This window comes from Cervus canadensis, chromosome 17 (genome assembly GCF_019320065.1).
Source record: "Cervus canadensis isolate Bull #8, Minnesota chromosome 17, ASM1932006v1, whole genome shotgun sequence".
In the NCBI taxonomy this organism is placed as follows: Eukaryota; Metazoa; Chordata; class Mammalia; order Artiodactyla; family Cervidae; genus Cervus; species Cervus canadensis.
In genome coordinates, this window is record NC_057402.1 from 6,159,901 (window position 1) to 6,179,636 (window position 19,736).

A 19,736-nucleotide genomic window follows, 5' to 3' on the forward strand; every position below is an offset into this window, starting at 1 on the left:
GAAGCCAGTCTGCAGGCAGGGACATGGGCCTGAGGGTTCAACAAACCTGACTGGCTGAGCCAGAGCAGACGTCTGCTTGGAGGTCTGCTTGGAGGTTCCCCACCGCACCCCACCCCCAGAAGGAAACGCCTGCTTTGAGCTCAGAGAGCCCCCTGTACAGAGGACCTGCCCCCAGCCTCCATTCTGTCCCCCGTCCAGCGGCAGCAGGCTCCCATTGCCTTACTCTGCCTGCAGTGCAGGAGACCTGGGTTCGATTCCTGGGTCAGGAAGATCCCCTGGAGGAGGGCATGGCAGCCCACTCCAGTATTCCTGCCTGAAGAATCCCATGGACAGAGGAGCCTGGAGGGATACAGCCCATGGGGTCGCAAAGAGTCAGACACGACTAACACTTTCCCTTTCAAGGTGAGGTGTTCTCCCAGAGGTGGGTTCCAGGGAGCTTGGGACCTGGGAGGTGGAATCCCGCTGAAGCCCCGGGCCAGGCGTTATGGGTGGATGAGAGGTGAGAAGCTCTTTCCTTCTGGACAGTGGGGTGCACAGATGTGATGTCTGGAACTGCTGCAGCCATTTCTGCTCCTATAAAGGGAGCCGGACTGAGGCCTGACCACACCCCCAGACAGAGACAGAAGGGAGAAAGCCACAGGAGAAAGCCTGACCATGGACCCGGGAGTGGGGAGGGGCAAGGCACACAGGGATTCCCAACCGGGACACGTTCGTTATTTGCTCATTCACACACTCATTCATTCATTCAGCTCCACTGACCTAGGGGAACCTGGGGTGGGTGGAAGGAGGAAGGGCCGGGTCTGTGCTCCAGGGCACTCGTGACGCTGGGAGACAGCTGGTCTCGCTGGATGAGGCTGGTGCCGTGGAGAGGCAGGAGAAGGCTGAGTCCTGAGGTGTCGGTGTGAGGCTGGCGCCGTCAGCATCCAGAGCTTAAACCCCCAACAGCTCCTGTTTGTGGGGGGGCTGCAGCCTGTGCCGATTCCAGGAGACCTGGCACCTGCAGGGCTACTTTTTCTGTCTTAAAACGAGTAAGCTATGCATCTGGCTGTGTGAGGAGCCCCAAATTTGTGTCCTTGAGCAAGTCAACACCCCCTCCCTGGAACCACAGCCATCTCAGGTGAAAGGAGGGGGTGACCAAGAGGTTGTAGACCCCCGGGCCTTCAGCATTCTGTACAAGGATGGCTGATGGGGAGATGGGGAGATGATCTCTCCGGAGGGGCCTGGCCACCTGCCTCCAGGCTGCTCTTGCGCTGGGAGCGCAGAGCTGAGGCAGCAGAATCCTCAGGAGAGAGAAGGACCAGGAGGACTGCCTGGAGGAGGCCAACTGTGCTGGACCATAAAGTGTGGGGCTAGGTGGACGGGGCAGGGATCTGAGAGAACATGACAGGGTCAGTCCAGGCCGTGAATCCACTCAGGACCTTGGGGGCGGGGGCACGGGGCAGAGGGGACCACAGCCCAGGCCTTCAGACCGCGAGAAGCCCCTCAGGCTCTGAGCCCTGCTGTAGACACCAGCCCTCCCCCGAGGGAGCTGGGGGAGCTTGCCCCTCCCGGTGGTCGCCATGGAGACTGGCTGAGCCCCTTCCCCGAGGAGGTGCCCCCAGGCGCTGCCACTGATCAGCGGTGCCCGGGGATCAGGGTGATACACGGGACTGGCACTCTTGAGACCTCTCCCAGCCACGGGCTCCTCCCAAGTTTCCCAGGGGCAGATGGGCAGCGTGATTATCCCCCCTTCCCAGGCGCAGTTGGGTCTGGATCTCTGGACTCCAGCAGGAACCTCCTGATTACAGGGGCGAGTGGACAGCTCAGGACTGGACGCGGTGCCTCCTCTTTCTCTCTCTCCCGCCCCCCGCCTTTAACACCCTGTCGTGACCACCAGGAGGACCTCACCTCAGCTGTGGGCAGGAAGGGGCCTCAGGGCCGCCTCTGTCTGTCCCCCGGTATCAGGGGCTCCGAAAGGGCCGTGAGCACTGGAGGAACGGGGTCCTGCTGGGGGAACAAGCCACCCCCAAGCTCAGCGGCACAGCCTAGTGGTCTGTGCTTGAGGCCAGCCTGGTCAGGGGTCTGGGCTGGGCACACACACCTGGGGTGGCTTGTCCATGCTCCGGAACGTCTCAGGGGCGGGGGAATACCAGGGCTGGGGGCCTGCACCATCCGGAGGCCTTTGCACTCACACGTCTGCAGGTGAAACTGGCTGTCAGCTGACCGTCTATGCAGGCTGCTCTGGACCGTCTCACCTGGGGACCGCTCAGGCCTCTCAGCAGCATGGCAGCCAGGTGCCGAAGAGTGAGCTTCCCAAGAGAGCCAGGCGGAGGCAGGATCAGCCCGTGAGAGCTGGCTTCTCATAGAGTCACACAGCGTCACTTCCACTGTAGCCCAGGCCTGCCCTGATTCACAGGGAGGGGACAGAGACACTTATCTTTGTTGGGAGGAGTGTCAAAGTCACTTGGTAAGAAGAATGTGGTGGTAGTGGTGGTGGGGTGGGGCGGGGCGGGGGGGAGATACTGAAGCTGCCATCTTTGGAAACTGTAAGCTGGGCCTGCAGCGGGGCTGGTCCTGAGACCACCCAGCTGCCACCCATCTTTCCCCCTGAGATGACGGTTCGCACTCTGCACCACACCACACCTCCACACCTGCAGCTCCACACCTGCGGCTTTGCAGCACATGTTCCAGTGAGGCCTGAGGCCTCCCAGCAGCCATCTCTGCTTGGCCAGCATCACCCCACCGTAATCCAGGTGTGGCACCCCTGGGGATTCCTGCTGGGAGGTATGACTGCCCTCTGTTCCAAACCATCTTTTCAAGGGTGCTAGGCTAGCAGATTGCCACATATGGGATGCTCATACACTGGGGTGTAACATGGCCAGTCACGAAGAAGGTTTGGAAGTTTCTTATAAAACTAAATATGCCCCTTGCTCTATAACCCGGCAGTTCCAGTCCTAGGTATTCACCTGAGAGAGGAAAATGTATGTCCCCCACTTCTTTCCAACTGTGGTGCTGGAGAAGACTCTCGAGAGTCCCTTGGACTGCAAGGAGATGAAACCAGTCTATCCTAAAGGAAATCAGTCCTGAATGTTCATTGGAAGGACTGATGCTGAAGCTGAAGCTTTGGTCACGTGATGCAAAGAGCTGACTCATTGGAAAAAACCCTGATGCTGGGAAAGATAGAAGGCAGGAGGAGAAGGGGACGACAGAGGACAAGATGGTTGGATGGCATCACCGACTCAATGGACATAAGTTTGAGCAAGCTCTGGGAGATAGTGGAGGACAGAGGAGCCTGGTGTGCTGCAGTCCATGGGGTCGCAAAGAGCTGGACACGACTGGACAACAACAACATGTTCCCCAAAGACTTGTAGGAGAAAGGTTAGATCAGATTTATTCACAGTAAACAAAGTGGAAGCAGCCCAAGTCCCCGTCAATAGGAGGAAGGCGACAACAGGGGTGCAAACTTCTAGTTGCATGAAAGGTGCCAGGCACACAGGTAGACACCTGTGGTTCCATTTTACGTAAAATGCTTGAGCACCCAAAGCTCATCTACAGTGAAACCAAAGGAGACAACAAAACAACGTGGCTGGGCGACTGCCTGAGAAGGCACGTGAGGGAATTCTGTGCTGTGACAGGAGGTTTCCATTTTCTGATGGGGCTTTCAGTGACACAGCTGTGAGAATGTATCAGAACGCACCAAATGGTCTCCTTAGGATGTATGCGGGCACTTTCCTGGAGGCCCAGTAGTTAAGACTCCCGGCTCCCAGTGCGGGGGTGGAGGGGGAGGGTTTGAACCCTAGTCAGGGAACTAGGTCCCACAAGCCTCAGGGAAGACCCCGGCGTGCTGCAGCTAAGACTGGGCACGTCCGAGTAAATAAACAAAATTTAAAAAAAGAAAATTTAAAAATTAAAAAAAATAAAATTTGGAAAAAGAAAATTTAAAAATAAAATTAAAAAAAAAACAAACACGTGCATTCTACGTTGTGTAGGTTTTTTCCTAAAAAAGAAGGAAATCAGGAATTGCACTCAGCATTCAGGAACGCTGGGGGCCTAGGGCACTCCTGCGGGCTCAGACTTCTCCAGCAGAACCCAGGCTTCACAACAGAACAAACAAACAAACAAAAAAACTAGAGGGCGGAGCTTCTCGCTGCAGCTCCCCCCCTCCCCCCCGCTCCTCGCCCCCGGCCCACCCCCGGCCCCTTCCCACCCCGCGTGCCGCCGTTTTCCCATTTGAGCGAGCGGTTCCCCGAGCTCAGTGAAGCCGGGCAGCGCCAGTTCTATAAAGGAAAAGCCCCTGAAAATTTGATAAATGCCATTTCAGAACGGAAGCCCGAGAGGGTGTGGCCGGCCGCGGAGAGCGAGGCCGGCCGCTCAGGGGTCGGCCCGGGGGGTCTGGATGCCAGGCTTCCCCGCCCCGGGGGTGCGCCGGCCGGGAGAAGGCCCGAGAATGCCCACGCTGCTCCGGCCGGGCTGGCGGGCGGTGCCCAGGCTAGGGGCACGCGCGGTGGGGCCGGCGGGAAATTGGGGAGTCCTGGCCGCACGGCCTGTATTTACCCTCCCCCCTCCCTGCCCTTCCGCGGGAGCAACGCCCGCGTGGCCTGGGCCGACTGGTCAGGTCGCCCTCCGGACCCGAGGGCTGCCACCCAAGTACCGCTTCCCGGCCCCTCCCGGGCAGGCCGGCTTCCTAACCCCTTCCTCCCTCCCTCCCTTCCTCCTTCTCAGGCCCTCTCGGGACTGGGGCCGCTGCCGCCTCCCACCATCCCTGAAGACTGCGCAGGATCAAAGGGAAACCTCTGATCCCGGTCTCCCCCAAAGGGCTGCCTCTGGACACAGACAACCACAGACATTTTCAGTAAAAAGATGGATGCTTTAAAACCACGGTAAAATCGGGCCCCACTGTCCACTGGAGACACAAGGCTGTGTGGTTTGTTGGGTACCATACTTTTCTTCCTGCAGTTCCTCCACTGGGGTGATCCCAGTTGCCATGTGAATGCCACTCTTGCAGGGGTCCCCTGATCCCTGGCCCACCTGGCCCACCCTCCTCACCTAGCTAGCCTCCTAGGCTAGCCTCCTGTCTCAGCTGCTGCAGGCCCTGGGCTCACCTGTGCAGGGGCGTTCTCCCCTTGCCCAGCCTTGCACCCAACATCAGTGGTTCTCAATAAATCCTGGCTCCAGTAGTCATGTATGGATGTGAGAGTTGGACCATAAAGCAAGCTGAGTGCTGAAGAATTGATGCTTTTGAACTGTGGTGTTGGAGTAGACTCTTGAGAGTCCCTTGGACTGCAAGGAGATCCAACCAGCCAATCCTAAGGGATATCAGTGCTGAATATTCATTGGAAGGACTGATGCTGAAGCTGAAACTCCAATACTTTGGCCACCTGATGTGAAGAACTGACTCATTGGGAAAGACCCTGATGCTGGGAAAGACTGAAGGTAGAAGAACAGGATGACCGAGGCTGAGATGGTTGGATGGCGTCACTGATGCAATGGATATGAGTTTGAGTAAGCTCCGGGAGTTGGTGATGGACAGGGAAGCCTGGTGTGCTGCAGTCCATGGAGTTGCAAAGAGTCGGACACGACTAAGTGATTGAACTGAACTGAACCCTCCCAGACTGTGTGTGATGCCTCAGTGACTCCAAATAGCAGGAGTTTAGCATTTAGCGTGTTTTTTTTCCTTCCCCACTCTTCATTGACCAGGGACGTCAGTCACTGCTCCATCTGCGCCTTGGGGGCTGTACAGTGGCCCCAGCCTCTGTCTCGACCTACAGGCTGCCTGCTGATGTCTCAGGGTTAGAACAGGGGCTTGGAAGGTGCAAAGGAGACAGAAACAGAGGAGGGCAGGAGGATGGAGAGACAAGAGACAGGCAGAGAGAGTGAGGAGGCGGCCACAGCTGCCTTTCCAGAACGGAAGATCACTTACCCGGGATGAGGAGGGAGGAACCCCTAGTCCTGCCTATGGGGTGGGGTGCCCACTGGCCCCCCAGGCACGGCCTCACGCCTCCAGGACCCAGGCTGGTCAGGCAGGCTGTTGGCTACAGGGATGTGCAAACGTGTTGCCCGCCTCCAGGTTTATGGGAAGGACAGATGAAGGCTTCGCTGCCCCTGCAGAGGCTTCCCCACCACAAAGGCATCAACTCCTGGCTCTGCGGGTGCCTACACACAGAGACCCAGGGCCTGCCATTTGTTCCTAAAGCTGAATGAACGCCTCTTCCCCAGGAGGCAGCAAGCAGACCTCCGAACGTGCAGGGCCTCAGCTGCGACATCTATAAAATGGAAACAGCGGCACTTCTCTTGGGAGTCATGGTGAGAGTCAGAGGACTGAAGGAGACAGGATGCCTGGGATCCTCAGGGAGGATGGACAGATGGACAGATGTTTGCCGGTCTCAGTGGGAGGCCGTGGGTGAGGATGGGCGCTCCGCCCAGCTGCCCGGAGGAGGGTGCCTCGCTGTGCTTCCAAGAGGGTCCCCGGGTATGATGGATGATTGCCCTTTTCTCTTTTCGTCATCGCTTCAGATTCATTCCCACCCGAGGACTTTTGCCTGGAGTATCCTCGTGTCCCCAGCTGCTTTGCAGTTGGCTCCTTTCTGTTGCAGATCTCAGCTCACTTGCCTGCCTCAGAGTTGACCCCATCACCTTGCCTCTGCCAGTGGGGATCGTGTGTGCCTGCTCAGTCACTCAGTCGTGCCTGACTCTTGCAACCGCATGGGCTGTAGCCCACCAGGTTCCCCTTGGTTGTGAGATTTTCCAGGCAAGCATTTCCTTCTCCAGGGGATCTTCCCAACCCAGGGATCCAACCCAAGTCTCCAGCTTGGCAGGCTGATTCTTTACCACTGAGCCACCTAGGCATCATTGAGCACTGCAGAAGCAAGAGCAGGTATCTTCTGTATCCTGTTTACCAGCGCATGTTGCCTCTTATGTGGACCACTGGCAGTTCAACAGATATTTGTTGAGAGAATAAAAGAATGAGATAATAGGGCCTGAATAGCTTGGCAGCAGTGGGGATGTAGGAGGGGTGGCTCGAGCAATCGTAAAGACGTCCACTTTTGGCCACCCATCGGAAAAGGGCATGAGCATCCCAGGCCCCTCACTTGCTTCCATGATGGGTGAGTGGAAGGAACAGTCACCGAGCCCAGAGTCACGGACGGAGGAGGAAGCCTCGCTCAGCCTGCTCCTCCTCCTCTGCAGCACTGTGGTCACAGCTGCCCGCCATGCCCAGTCTAAGGCGGCTGTTGAGGAGCAGGTCACATCCAAGCTGCGGTGTGGCTGACCCAGTGAGGGAGTGTGGAGGGGTGGTTTGATTGACTGCTGGTCTCTCTCTGCCCAGTAATTGCTGTGTCACTTTAGGAGAGTCCCCACTTTTAGCTCAACTTCGCATTTATAAATGAAAGCAAAGGAGCTGGACCTTCCTGTGAAAATCTAGGGGCATTCACTTCCTCCTGGGTGACTCAGTAATTGCAGGGTTAAAATGGCTGCTGGTGCTGGGGTGGTGACATCTGAACAGCTCAGCAGCTGGAAAGCAAGTGTGTGGGGGGTGGGGGGTGGGGCTGGCGCAGAAAGCCCTCCTGGCTGATCATGCCCCTTGGGACCTCTGCAGGCACCGGGGTGGGGTGGGGAAGACGACGTTCTCCCAAGCTGGTGGCAGGCAAGGAAAGCTGAGCCTTGCCCACTGCATCAGCACGTCCTCTGGGCTGGCTGCTGAGTCAGGCCCGCAGAACCGCGATGCAGCAGGATGGGGCCCAGCAGCACGGCCTGACCTGGAAGTACTGCCCTTCCGGCTGGGCTGGAGGTCATGGCACCGCGCGGCCAGGGGTGTGCCCTGGCGATGGCTGCCGGGTGGGGTCCGACAGCAGAGGTGGCATCTCTGTTTTTGCCAGGAAGTAGGGGTTAAGTAAGCAGCCCACCCCGATTGTGAGCCTGCGGTGCGGTTCCTGCGAGGCCTTGGTGGCCGAGGGGAGAGCCTGGACAGTGCGTTTGAGCTCGGGCCCTCTAAGACCCGATGGCCCAGGGACGAGGGAACGAGACGATGGGCAGGGCATGGGGGCCTGGGAGCCAGGTCTCCACCAAAGACTGGCTTTTTCTGGACAGTGGCCTCCTGGCTTAGCCTAGCGCCTCTGGACCCTTTCCTTTGGTGGGGCTGGCGAAAGCTCCCCTAGCCCACCCCGCCTCAAGGGTTCTGGACAGATTTAAGTGAGCACATAAAGCATGAGAATAAACATTATTCCTGCTACGTGAGAGCGTGAGTCGGCGCGCCCGGGAGGGAAAGGCCCAGGCGTGGTGCTGACCGGCATGCTCTCCTAGCGCCTTCCTCAGGCCCCCTTCTGCCCCGTACCCACGCGGGGCCGCCCCAGGAGGGCCCCCTCCCCGCCCCCGGGCCGGGGACCGCATCTCCATCCCCGAGGCGCGCTCCGCCCGCCCCGCCCCACGGCGGCGGGGCAGGTGACGTCACGGAGGCGCGCGGCATGATGGGGCGGGAGCTCCGAGCCGGGGGAGGGACGCGGAGACGCCATTTTCGGCGGCGCGAGCGGCGGAGCCGGAGCCTGCCGGGCGCGGAGCTGCAGCTGCGAGGAGCAGCAGCGGGAGACAGCGCGCGCGGGCGGCCGAGGATGCTGCGGGGCGGCCGCGCCAGCGCCCATCGCTCGTGACCGCGGCGCCGCGCCTGAGGCGGCTGAGGCGGCGGCCCCCGGCGGCCCCGGCTCCGCCCACGCGCCCGCACCCTCCCGGTGCTGACAGCGCGAGCGCGCAGACCCGCGGGAGCAGCACGGTGAGTCGGCGGCCGGCCCGGGCCCCCCGCCGCGCCCGTGTCCCCCCGCCGGCCGCGGTCCTCGGGCAGGCTCGTGCGCTTTCCCCCCGCCCGCCCTCCAGGGCCGCTGCCCCTGCAGGCCCCGGCCCCCTCCCGCCGCGGCTTCTGCGGGTCCCGGCGCCCTTCGCCCGCCCACCTCGCCCCGGCCCCGCCCGGCCAGCATCTCAGTCCCGGCCCTGCATCCCCGGCCCGGCCCCCCCGCGGGGACAGCTGGGGTCCCGGGAGCCGCCCCGGGAGGGGGCCCGGGGCGCGCGGGGAGGGGGCGGTCGGCCCGGCTGGCTTTGTCCGAGCTCGTCCCCTTCCTTCCGGCCTCCGCCCTCTCCCGCGGCACCGCCCTGGGCGGACGCGCCTGTCACGCTCCCGGGCTGGCGGCCGGAGGCTCGGAAGCGTGCTTGGTCCCTTCGGAGAGGCCGGCTGGACCCCGCCCGCCCGCGACCCCTTTCTTCCAGTGACAGACCCTCAACGCCTCACCCACAGCGTTCGCCTAGGTTGGAGTTGCGCCTGCTTAACCTGCAGCATCGCTGCCCCGGAATACGTACTCTGGTCACATTTGCTGCACGTTTTTCTTTAAAAAATGAAAAGATTTGTAGAGCCAGGCAGTTTTGTATTAAAGATTATGTATCGTTGCTTTTTTCAACCTTTTCCTTAAGCAACATATTCAGAGTTTGCATATTAACCGTTTGATAAGGAGTTCTTGGAAAAAAATGTTTTTCTAAAAGTGTGAGAGCAGAACATTTGTGATACACCATTTAAATTGCTGTGTGAAGGGTCAGTTGGTTCTTTGATTCTTTGCATGGGTTAAATTTTTAGACTTTTCTTTGTAGAGCATGACTAAGCCATTGATCGGAATAATTAGCTCAGTATATACATTGTAATAGTTCAGTGAATAGTTCCATTAGAAATTGGAACAGCGTCCTTAAATCTCATAATCTTATTTAGGATGACCCTCTTTCAGGGACTGGCAGCAAGACTTGTTAAGGTGGGAAATTTGATCCGTTGTTCTGTTTTCTAGGTACTTCTAAGAGTACAGACATACTAAATGCTAAAAATTCCAAATTGTGTGGGATTGTATGTGGGGGGAGGACCCTCTCTTGAGAGCCAGTTTCTCCGAGTCATCCAAGGATGCAGCCTCATGTTGCAGACGCGTCTGGCCACCCTGTGCTGTCATGACATGACAGGGGGGTGGTCACCTCACTGTGTCCTGGCTCGGTCACCTAGCTTGGCAATGTTTTCTAAGAGTACTGTCTACAGTGCATAGTGAAGAAAGGCATGCATGGTCATCGCCAGCAAGGAGGAGGGAGGAGAAGGCTCTGAGGAGAGGCACCTAATACCTAAAATATTTTATAGTAAGTAAAAGCTTAACTGCAGTTACTTACATTTTACTTTGTTTTAAAAAAATTATACCTTCTTAAGCATGTTTCATAATGTTGAAAAATAAGTCAATGTGTAGCTTTCCATGTAGGGCTATAAACTATCTCAGACTATAATTCTATAAAAAGAAAACTAGAAATAGAAAAATGAAAAGTTAAATAAACTGTAGGGTTCATGTAACCTGGAGTGTTAAGTGAAATATAAGAAAGCAGAACTTTATAAATATATGATCAGTACAAAGGTGCTGGGAAATTTAAATGTCAGCTTTGTGGCCTGGGATAAACGTGATTAGCCCATTAAGATGCGAAGGCATGGTCTTATGTGTCCTTTGAGAACCGGCTGAGCGGTAGGTGCTCTGCTGACGAGTCGCTGTCCTGGGGGCAGACACAGACGGCAGTAAACGTGTGCTGAGTGCTCCGTGCAAGTTAGTCTGGCTGTGAGACTTGAAAAGTGGGGCGGGCCTGGGAGTGGTGATGCTGCAGATTGGGAAGGGGCGCGGTCGAGGCAGGAGAGGCAGTGTGTGCAGAGGGCTCGGGGCGCTCCTGAGGACACAGCTTCCGAGTTACCAGGCAGGGCGAGAGGAGCCTGGGAGCAGAAGAATTAGAGAGGGACTGACGGGGAAGGGTGGGGCTGCAGGCGGTTTTCAGCGCGTCCCTCCTCTGCTAAAGTTCTCCCAGTGTTCTGAAGTGCCCCAGCCCATCTTTCCCCCTCATCTTCTGTCTTGCCCTCATCCAGGTATGTCCAGGCGCATCCGGAGTCTCCTTCTTTGGGTGTCAGTGTGTCCTCAGTTCCCCAAGCACTCCTTGGCATGTCTCACTATTTGCAATACTACCTCATTTTACTTATTATTATTTTTCTTTCTTTATTTTTTTTGCCATACCACTTGACTTTTGGGATCTTAGTTCCCCGACCAGGGATCGAACTGGGCCCTTGGCAGGGAGAGCATGGAGTCCTGACCACTGGACCGCCAGGAAATTCCCTACTTAATCATTTTCTTGTTTAGTTTATCATCTGTCTCCTCCACTTACATCCACAGTCTCCACGAGGGCGCTGGTGTGTTCAGTGTCGCTCCTTGGCATGTAATGTGAATAACGCATCTAGGATCACTTCCTTGTCTTTCACTTGGGTGAAAATGGGAGGAGGTGGTGAGCGTGGGTTTGGGTCAGTTAAATCCACAGTGCTCATGGGTGGCCAAGTGGATTGGTAGTCAGTCGGAGATCAGGTCTGGAACTCAAGACAAAGAGTTAGGCTGGAGATGAAGATTTGGGAGCATCTGACCTTTGGTAGTGATTGCGGAGTACCCTAGGATAGGGAAGCCCAGGGACACGGAGGAGGAGGAGGAGGGTAGTATCCTGTTGGCTAAGAGGCAAAGGAAAATTTGGACGGAAGAGTATTGGATTTGGTTCTGGACGGCTACTAGTGACCTTTTTAAGTTTTCCTGAGACTATATTGCTTTCCGGAGAAGGTAGTGGCACCCCACTCCAGTACTCTTGCCTGGACAATCCCATGGACGGAGGAGCCTGGTAGGCTGCAGTCCTTGGGGTGAAGAGTTGGACACGTCTGAGCGACTTCACTTTCACTTTTCACTTTCATGCACTGGAGAAGGAAATGGCAACCCAGTCCAGTGTTCTTGCCTGGAGAATCCCAGGGACAGGGGGATCCTGGTGGGCTGCCGTCTAGGGGTCGTATAGAGTCGGACACGACCGACGCGACTTAGCAGCAGCAGCATTTTGCTTTCCAAGGCAGGAAAGCTAGTTGAGAGATGATCTGCATTTTTTCTCCCAAGCTGATCTTGTGCCATTCTGTCCTGTAGCTTGCTGGCTAATATACTCTTAGATCAGAAATGAACTATGATTTTGTATTTTACTTAGTTTTGAGAATATTTTTAAAATTAATTTTTATTTTTGACTGCTCCAGGTTCTCATTGCTGTGCTCGGGCTGTCTCTGGTTGTCACGAGTCGGGGCTACTCTTTGTTGCTGTGCCGGGGCTTCTGATTCAGTGGCTTCTCTTGTTGCAGAGCTTCGGCTCTAGGTGCACGGGCTTAGTTGCCCCTAAGCATGTGGGATCTTCTTGGAACATGGATCGAACCTGTGTCCCCTGTATTGGCAGGCTGATTCTTAACCACTGGACCACCAGGGAAGTCCTGTGATTTTATTTTTAATTGACTTTTGCAGGCAGACAAGAGCTTTTAAATATACTTGGCGTGTTGTGTTGTTGATAATAAAGCAGATGTAACAACAGACTGGTTCCAAATAGGAAAAGGAGTATGTCAAGGCTGTATATTGTCACCCTACTTATTTATATGCAGAGTACATCATGAGAAACGCTGGGATGGAAGAAGCACAAGCTGGAATCAAGATTGCTGGGAGAAATATCAATAACCTCAGATATGCAGATGACACCACCATTATGGTGGAAAGTGAAGAGGAACTAAAAAGCCTCTTGATGAAAGTGAAAGAGGAGAGTGAAAAAGTTGGCTTAAAGCTCAACATTGAGAAAACTAAGATCATGGCATCTGGTCCCATCACTTCATGGCAAATAGATGGGGAAAACAGTGGAAACAGTGTCAGACTTTATTTTTTTGGGTTCCAGAATCACTGCAGATGGTGATTGCAGCCATGAAATTAAAAGATGCTTACTCCTTGAAAGGAAAGTTATGACCAACCTAGATAGCATATTAAAAAGCAGAGACATTACTTTGCCAGCAAAGGTCCATCTAGTCAAGGCTATGGTTTTTCCAGTGGTCATGTATGGATGTGAAAGTTGGAGTGTGAAGAAAGCTGAGCACCGAAGAATTACTGCTTTTGAACTGTGGTGTTGGAGAAGACTCTTGAGAGTCCCTTGGACTGCAAGAAGATCCAGCCAGTCCATTCTAAAGGAGATCAGTCCTGGGTGTTCATTGGAAGGACTGATGCTGAAGCTGAAGCTCCAATACTTTGGCCACCTTATGCGAAGAGTTGACTCATTGGAAAAGACCCTGATGCTGGGAGGGATTGGGGGCAGGAGAAGAAGGGGACGACAGAGGATGAGATGGCTGGATGGCATCACCGACTTGATGGACATGAGTTTGAGTAAACTCCAGGAGTTGGTGATGGACAGGGAGGCCTGGAGTGCTGCAATTCATGGGGTCACAAAGAGTCGGACACGACTGAGTGGCTGAAGTGAACTGAAGTGACTATCAAAAGAACAAACAATTTAAGCTAAGTGCATATATAAAGTAGAAGTTATTTCCTTGGTTCTAAAATATCCCAGTTACTTCAACCTTGGATTGTTCCCTTTGATGGTATGTTGTGGAAATTTAAGCTCCGCCTCTTTGAAGTTACTACTACTGATAAAACTGGTAGTGGTGAATGTGTCACTGTGCTCGGTGAACTTGCTACAGTCATCACTTCCATCTTGTTGCTGGGGAAATTGAGGATTGGAGACATTTGATAAGGTTTCGGCAACCAGAGGGATATAGCTGTGAAGTCAGGCTTCTAACTTGTCTTTTTCTTGCATGTTTCAAGTTTTGAATCACTAATCACAGCAGTATTAAGCTCAGTCTTCCAGTTGCCTTCCCTGGGAAGCAACTGCCCCATTTCCTTCATTTCAGAAGCCCAGTGGTGCAGCGGGGTCATGGTCACTCCTTGAAGTTTCTGTCTAAGGTGTAGTGCTTCGGGTCACCATGCTGGTGTATTTGTGTTCTTCACAGAGGGTCACGCAGGCTGTGTGGTCAGTGAGAGCTGATTGAGTCTTCATTCTTATGGTGATTATGGTGTTGTGTTTTCTCTTAAATTCACTTACTCTGTTTAAAAATGACTTGTGTTATTGACCAAATGGGAAGACTATGTTGATTTCTATTTTTTTTTAGATTGTGATCTTAAAAAAATCCAATTTACCATCTTAATCATTTTTAAATAAGTTCAGTAGTCTTATAAACATATTTACATCATTGTCCAGTAAGTCTCTAGAACTTTTTCATCTTTTAAAACTAAAGCTCTTTAATGTATCCATTAAATAACTCCCTATTTGCCCTATCCCCTTAGCCCATGGCAACCACAATTCTGCTTCCTGTTTCTGTAGCTTTGTCTACCTTAAATGCTTCACACGGCTGGAGTCCTGCAGTTTTTGTCTTTGTGACTGGGTTCTTTCACTTGGCATAGTCTTCTCAAGATTCTTCTGTAATTTCTGTCCTTTTAAACTAAAACATCATTAAGTCCTAAAGCTTTTTGTGTGTGTGATGTTTATATTAGTTTTCTATTTACCATATAATTACTGCAGATTTAGTCCCTTAAAACAGTAACCTTTGTTGTCTCTGAGTCTCTGTGGGTGAGGGGTCCGGGCGTGACTGGCTGCAGCCTCTGCTCGGAGCTCACGTGGCTGCCGTCTTGTGCTGGGCTCAGTTCTCCTCCGGAGTTCAGGGCGCTCTTGTAAACTCTTCTGGTTGTGGCACAGTTCAGTTGTTTTGACTGTAGGACTGACGTCCTGGTTTTCTCACCGACTGGTCTCTTGCTGAGGGCTGGCTCTCTCAGCTCCTGGAGGTGGCCTGCACTCCCCTGCCAGCAACACTGATTTTCTTCTATAACTCCAGCTTAGTTCTGTCTGTTCTAAAATATCATACAAATGAGATTAAACAGTATGTACATTTTGCATCCAGCTTCTTTCCCAGCATAACCATTTAAAATTCAACACATGGAATAGCGTGTGTCAGTGGTCTGTCCCTTTCTGTTGCTGAGTAGTGTTCCCATGTACAGATCTACCATGGTCTAGCCATTTTCCTCATGTGCATCTGGGGCAGGGAGTACTCATTCTTGTAAGGACTGTGGACGTACGTTTTCTTTTTTTTTGGCCAGGTCATGTGGGGTCTTAGTTCACTGAAACCCATGTCCCCTGTGGTGGAAGCTCTTAACCACTGGACTGCCAGGGAAGTCCCACATTTTCATTTCTTTTGCATAAATACCAGGGAGAGGAATCACTTATAGGATAGGTGTAGGATTGACCTTGAAGACACTGCCAGCTTTCCAAAGCGGTTGTGCGTTTGACACTCTTCTCCAGCTTTTGGTATTGTCTGCTTCATCATAGCGGCTGCTGGCTAGTGGCGTCTTCTGATGGGTTTAGGGCACCTTTCCCAGATGACTAATGATGGTGAGCACTTGTTAACATACTTGCCTTTTATATACCTGCTGTTGTGAAGTGTCTGTTCAATTATTTTGCCCATTTAAAAACAATTTTTAAAAAAATTATTGATTGTAGGAGTTCGCTAGGTATTTGGATTTGTGTCTTTTGCCATATGTTGGAAATATTTTTTCCAATCTGGGGCTTAACTGTTTTTTGCTTGTGCCTTTCAAGAGTCCGCCTGCCACGCAGGAGACCCCGGTTCGATTTCTGGTTTGGGAAGATCCCCTGCAGAAGGGAAAGGCTACCCACTCCTGTATTCTGGCCTGGAGAATTCCATGGACTGTATAGTCAATGGGGTCGCAGAGTCGGCAACGACTGAGTGACTTTCACTTTCACTTTTTAATAATCAATAGTTTTAAATTTTGATGAAGTCCACATTATCAGGTTTTTTCCTTCATGGCTCCTGCTTTCTGTTTTCTTTGTTTGAAAACCATTAAAAACGTGTGCTCTTTATGAAAAACTTAGGATACAGAAAGATGTAAAGGTTTAAGTGAGTTGTCTATTTCTCTTTTCCCATTTTCTTTCTCTCAAGAGAATTCAAAGATTTTTAAAAAACTTTTTTTTTAATTAAGAAAGAATATTATTCCATATGTGTGTTATTGATTAGCACTTAACTACATAAACTTTTAGTCTTACGGTATTATGCTAATATGCTGACATTTTTCACTTTGAAATAAAAATGCTTTTTTAAACCACAGAATGAATACTCTGTATTTATACTCGTTTGGCCCGTCACCCGTAACACCCTCTTATGTATTCTCTTAGTCACACTGGCTGGTGAAGTGGTTTTTCCTTTTCACTTGCTCAACCAAGGACTTGTAACAGAGACATCTGCATCATTTGGGCTCACTCATCCTTGTTTTAGAAAAACGCGTGTTCTCCTATAATTTCATGTAGTACCCTTCCTTGCAGTTTCTCATGCTTAAAATTTGCATCCAGAGAGATGGGCCTGTGGTCCCACGTCACATTAAACAACCTCTTCACGCTCTCGGCCCTGGCCTGGAGCCCTGCTTGGGGAGAGGGAGGCGCGTCACCCGCTGGTGAGGGACCCGGCTGCCTTGTAAGATTCTTTCCACAGTTGGTGTGGTTGGTTATCATAGAGTTAGAGGATCTCTGTACACAGAGGTGGCTGGTTGCAAAACAGAACCACGCTCAGTCAGGTTCTGAGTAGGGCTGTGTGGATAAGTACCCAGAGCTCTGACTGCCTTCCTTTCTGATTCTTTCTACAAGGGCATTTATGGTAGACTCACCCAGGAGGAAAATACATGCTTTTGTTTTATCCAGTGGGTTATAGCTTCTGGATGGAAACACGTTCAAATTAGATGCTGTAATTGTGGAGACTTTAATTTTAAAGCATTTCACTTTATAGGTTTTTCTGATTTTTAAGCCAGCAGGATTCATTCATTCAGTTCCTCCTTGTGATTCAAGTTTAGCAGAGGAAATAAAAGGATTAGGTAAAGTTAGATCAGAGGAGATGCTGTGGTTCTAGTAGAAAATGATGCAGTCAGTCAAGTCTCCATTTGGGAACATTTCAGACTCTGGACCTATACCTGTCAGTTACCTCTGTCTTTTCCTAGCCCAGAGGTAAAGTTTCCTGATAGAGTACCTCCTCCCATGAGGAGACATGGTGGTTCTTTAGGGGTAAAGGGTAGGCCATGTAGAGCTGGGTAAAATATGTTTATCATTATAATGTGGTATTATATTTAGGAAACAAATTCGTTATTGTAATACAAAGCGTGAAAGGGCGTGACATTTGCATTTTTAGCCATAAATGTCATGGTGTGAAAAAGATTGAGACCCTGCAGGAGACGTTTTTGAATTTTGCTTTAATATGAACCTTAACTTTATTATATAAACTGAGTGCCACACCTTCTCCCTGCTTATCCTCCCCTGCCCCCACCAAAACAAAACCAGCCATCCCTTGGAAATTCTCAAATTACTGTTTACTTTTCAAGTAAGCTGTATTCTCCCTTTGACTCCACACTGTGTAATTTTCATTCTGAAATTTCAGAACCAAAAGGTATGTACATTTTTACTTCTAACATTACTATTGATTACTTTACTCTTCTAATTGCAATAAGTAATTAGGGTTAGGGTTAGTGTATTAGAAATTTTAAAATACCTTGTAACGGGCTTTAGATTTTTGTTGTTTATCAGAAAGGGACAGAAGGTAAAAAGATTGAGAAATGATGCTTTCTGTGACTCCCTGGCAAAGCTAAAGTAGATTAGGTAGGTCTCAGAGTGGGGTTTTGTGTTTTTGTTTCCTGTGCTTTGTATCATTTAATTAAAAAAAAAAATTCTATGGAGAAGGAAATGGCAACCCACTCCAGTATTCTTGCCTGGAAAAGTCCATGGACAGAGGAGCCTGGCGGGCTGCAGTCCATGGGGTCACATGACTGAGCACGTGTGCACGGGGGTGGAGGGAGAAGGGTTGGTAGCAATAAACTGGTAGAACTAAAAAAAAAAAAAAAAATCTGGTTGTCCTCCTCGCCCTCCAGCCTTTGGCCACCACTAATCTACTTTCCAGCTCCATGGACATTTCATATAAATGGAATTATGCAACGTGAGGCCTTCTGTGTCTGGCTTCCTTCAGGTAACACAGGTTAGCTGTGTTGTAACATGCATCAGTGTTTTGTTCCTTTTTATTGCTGAATAATATTCCACTGTTTGGCTGTACCATACTTTGTTTATCCATTCATTAGTTGAAGAACATTTGGGTTGTTTTCACATTTTTACTGTTAACGATTAATGGCAAAATTTTTTGTTTACAAGTTCTCCATTGTCCAGAGTTTTATTTTTTTGGACCGTTCAGGTGTAAGTTTCTACGTAGCCGTGTTTTCAGTTTTCCTGCGTGTGTGCCCGGGAGTGGGATTGATGGGTCATTTGTGTATTTACATTTTTTAAATTTTACTGCTCTGTCTCTGCTGCGCGGCACAGGGGCTTGACTCTGTGCATAGACGTATCTGCTCTTGTTTGTGTCTGGCCTCCCCGTGTGGGTCGCCACAGAGGCTGCGCGGGGCCCCCTGAGCTTACAGCAGGTTCGCATCGGTCACCTGTTTTACATGTAGTGTCAAGACTGTGTGTGTGTCAATCCCAGCCTCCAGTCCACCTCCCCCGCTCTCCCCCTTTGGCGTCCATACATTTGTTTTCTACCTCTCTCTATCTATTTCTGTTTTGCAAATAAGTCATTAAATTTTTTAAGTTTTGACACTTGTATCATTTTACCCACAAAACACTGTAATCCTGGGTTCCAGGGTACTGAGTGTCTTAGTCCGTTCAGGCTGTTGTAACAGTCCAGTGAGCTGGCTGGCTTATGAACAGCAGGGACTCGCTTCTCATGATTCTGGGGAGTTCTGAGGTCCTGGTGGTCGGAGGCTAAGCACCTGCTTTTGTCTCAGAGGAGGAGTCTCCCCGGACTCCGGGCGAGCGGCGCGGGGGTCCTGTAGGGTCTCTTCTGTGAGAGCAGGAGTCCTGCTCGTGAGGGCTCCACTCCACCCTCAGGACCTCCTGCAGGCTGCCTGTCGACGCCATCGTGGTGGGGCCTGGGCTTCAACATAGGGATTTGGGGGAGCACGAACATTCAGATCATGGGACTGAACTTCCTGAGTACAACTTGGGTTGTTTCTTCAGACCTATTAGGGGCTCCCCGCTTCTCTCCCCGCCCCCCTCCCCTCCCCGCCCCCCTGCATCGGGACCTTCCTGCCTCCTGTCCTCAGGGCTTGTGTAGAGAGATGGGCCATGGGTCTGGCTGGCTGCTGGTTTCTCACTGGGTCAGCTCTTGGAAAGACATCTTAAATATGGTTTTCTGCTATTAATCTTTGCAAGGCAAAGACTTCTATGTTTTCCCCTCCGTCTTATTTTTATTTCTCTATGCTATCTTCTGCTGTGTTTATAGGAAGTTCATTTTGCGCTCGAGAACTGTCAGAACAACTCACCTTTCTTTCTTGGCTGTGATTCACTCTGCATACAGACCTGTTGCTCCCCCAAGCCCTTTTCTTTTTTTAAAAGTTGAGATATGGGAGTGGGGCAGGGGTGGGGAAGGGAGACGGAAAAAAAAAAAAAAAAAGTTGAGATATAAGTTCATAATAACATAAAATAAACCATTTTAAAAGGTATAATTCAGCGATTTTTAAAAAAAGTATATTCTCTATATACTTGGGCAAATACTACCACTGCTAAGCTAATTCTACACATTCCTTTCGGAGTGCTTGGGTTTCTTTTGTTTATTTTTTAACTTTCTTTATCTTGAGCTTTTTAACTCCTTCCTAGCGGAACTTCATATTATAAAACCTCGGGAGGTAAAGTGACCAAGGTGATAGGTACTCTTTCCATCTCTGGACTTTGCTTTGTTTTTATTAATTTTTGAGAGGGGGGAGTTTGTGGTGAAAGTTGTCAGGCTATTGAAAATCGTATTGCCTGCTAATTGGT

General features: G+C 51.5%; 1 protein-coding gene across 2 annotated transcripts in view; it reads left to right on the forward strand.

Annotated features, from left to right (window-relative positions):
- The first annotated feature begins 8,446 nt into the window (after positions 1-8,446).
- The window catches only part of KLC1 (kinesin light chain 1), a 63,523-nt gene continuing 52,233 nt past the window's right edge, over positions 8,447-19,736 (forward strand). Inside the window, exon 1 of one of the 2 annotated variants that reach the window (XM_043489311.1) lies at positions 8,447-8,740. The gene's annotated coding sequence lies outside the window, so the exon portion shown is untranslated. Of the gene's footprint in view, positions 8,741-9,821; positions 10,126-19,736 lie in introns of those variants that run through there. The other variant, XM_043489312.1, reaches the window with a different exon arrangement.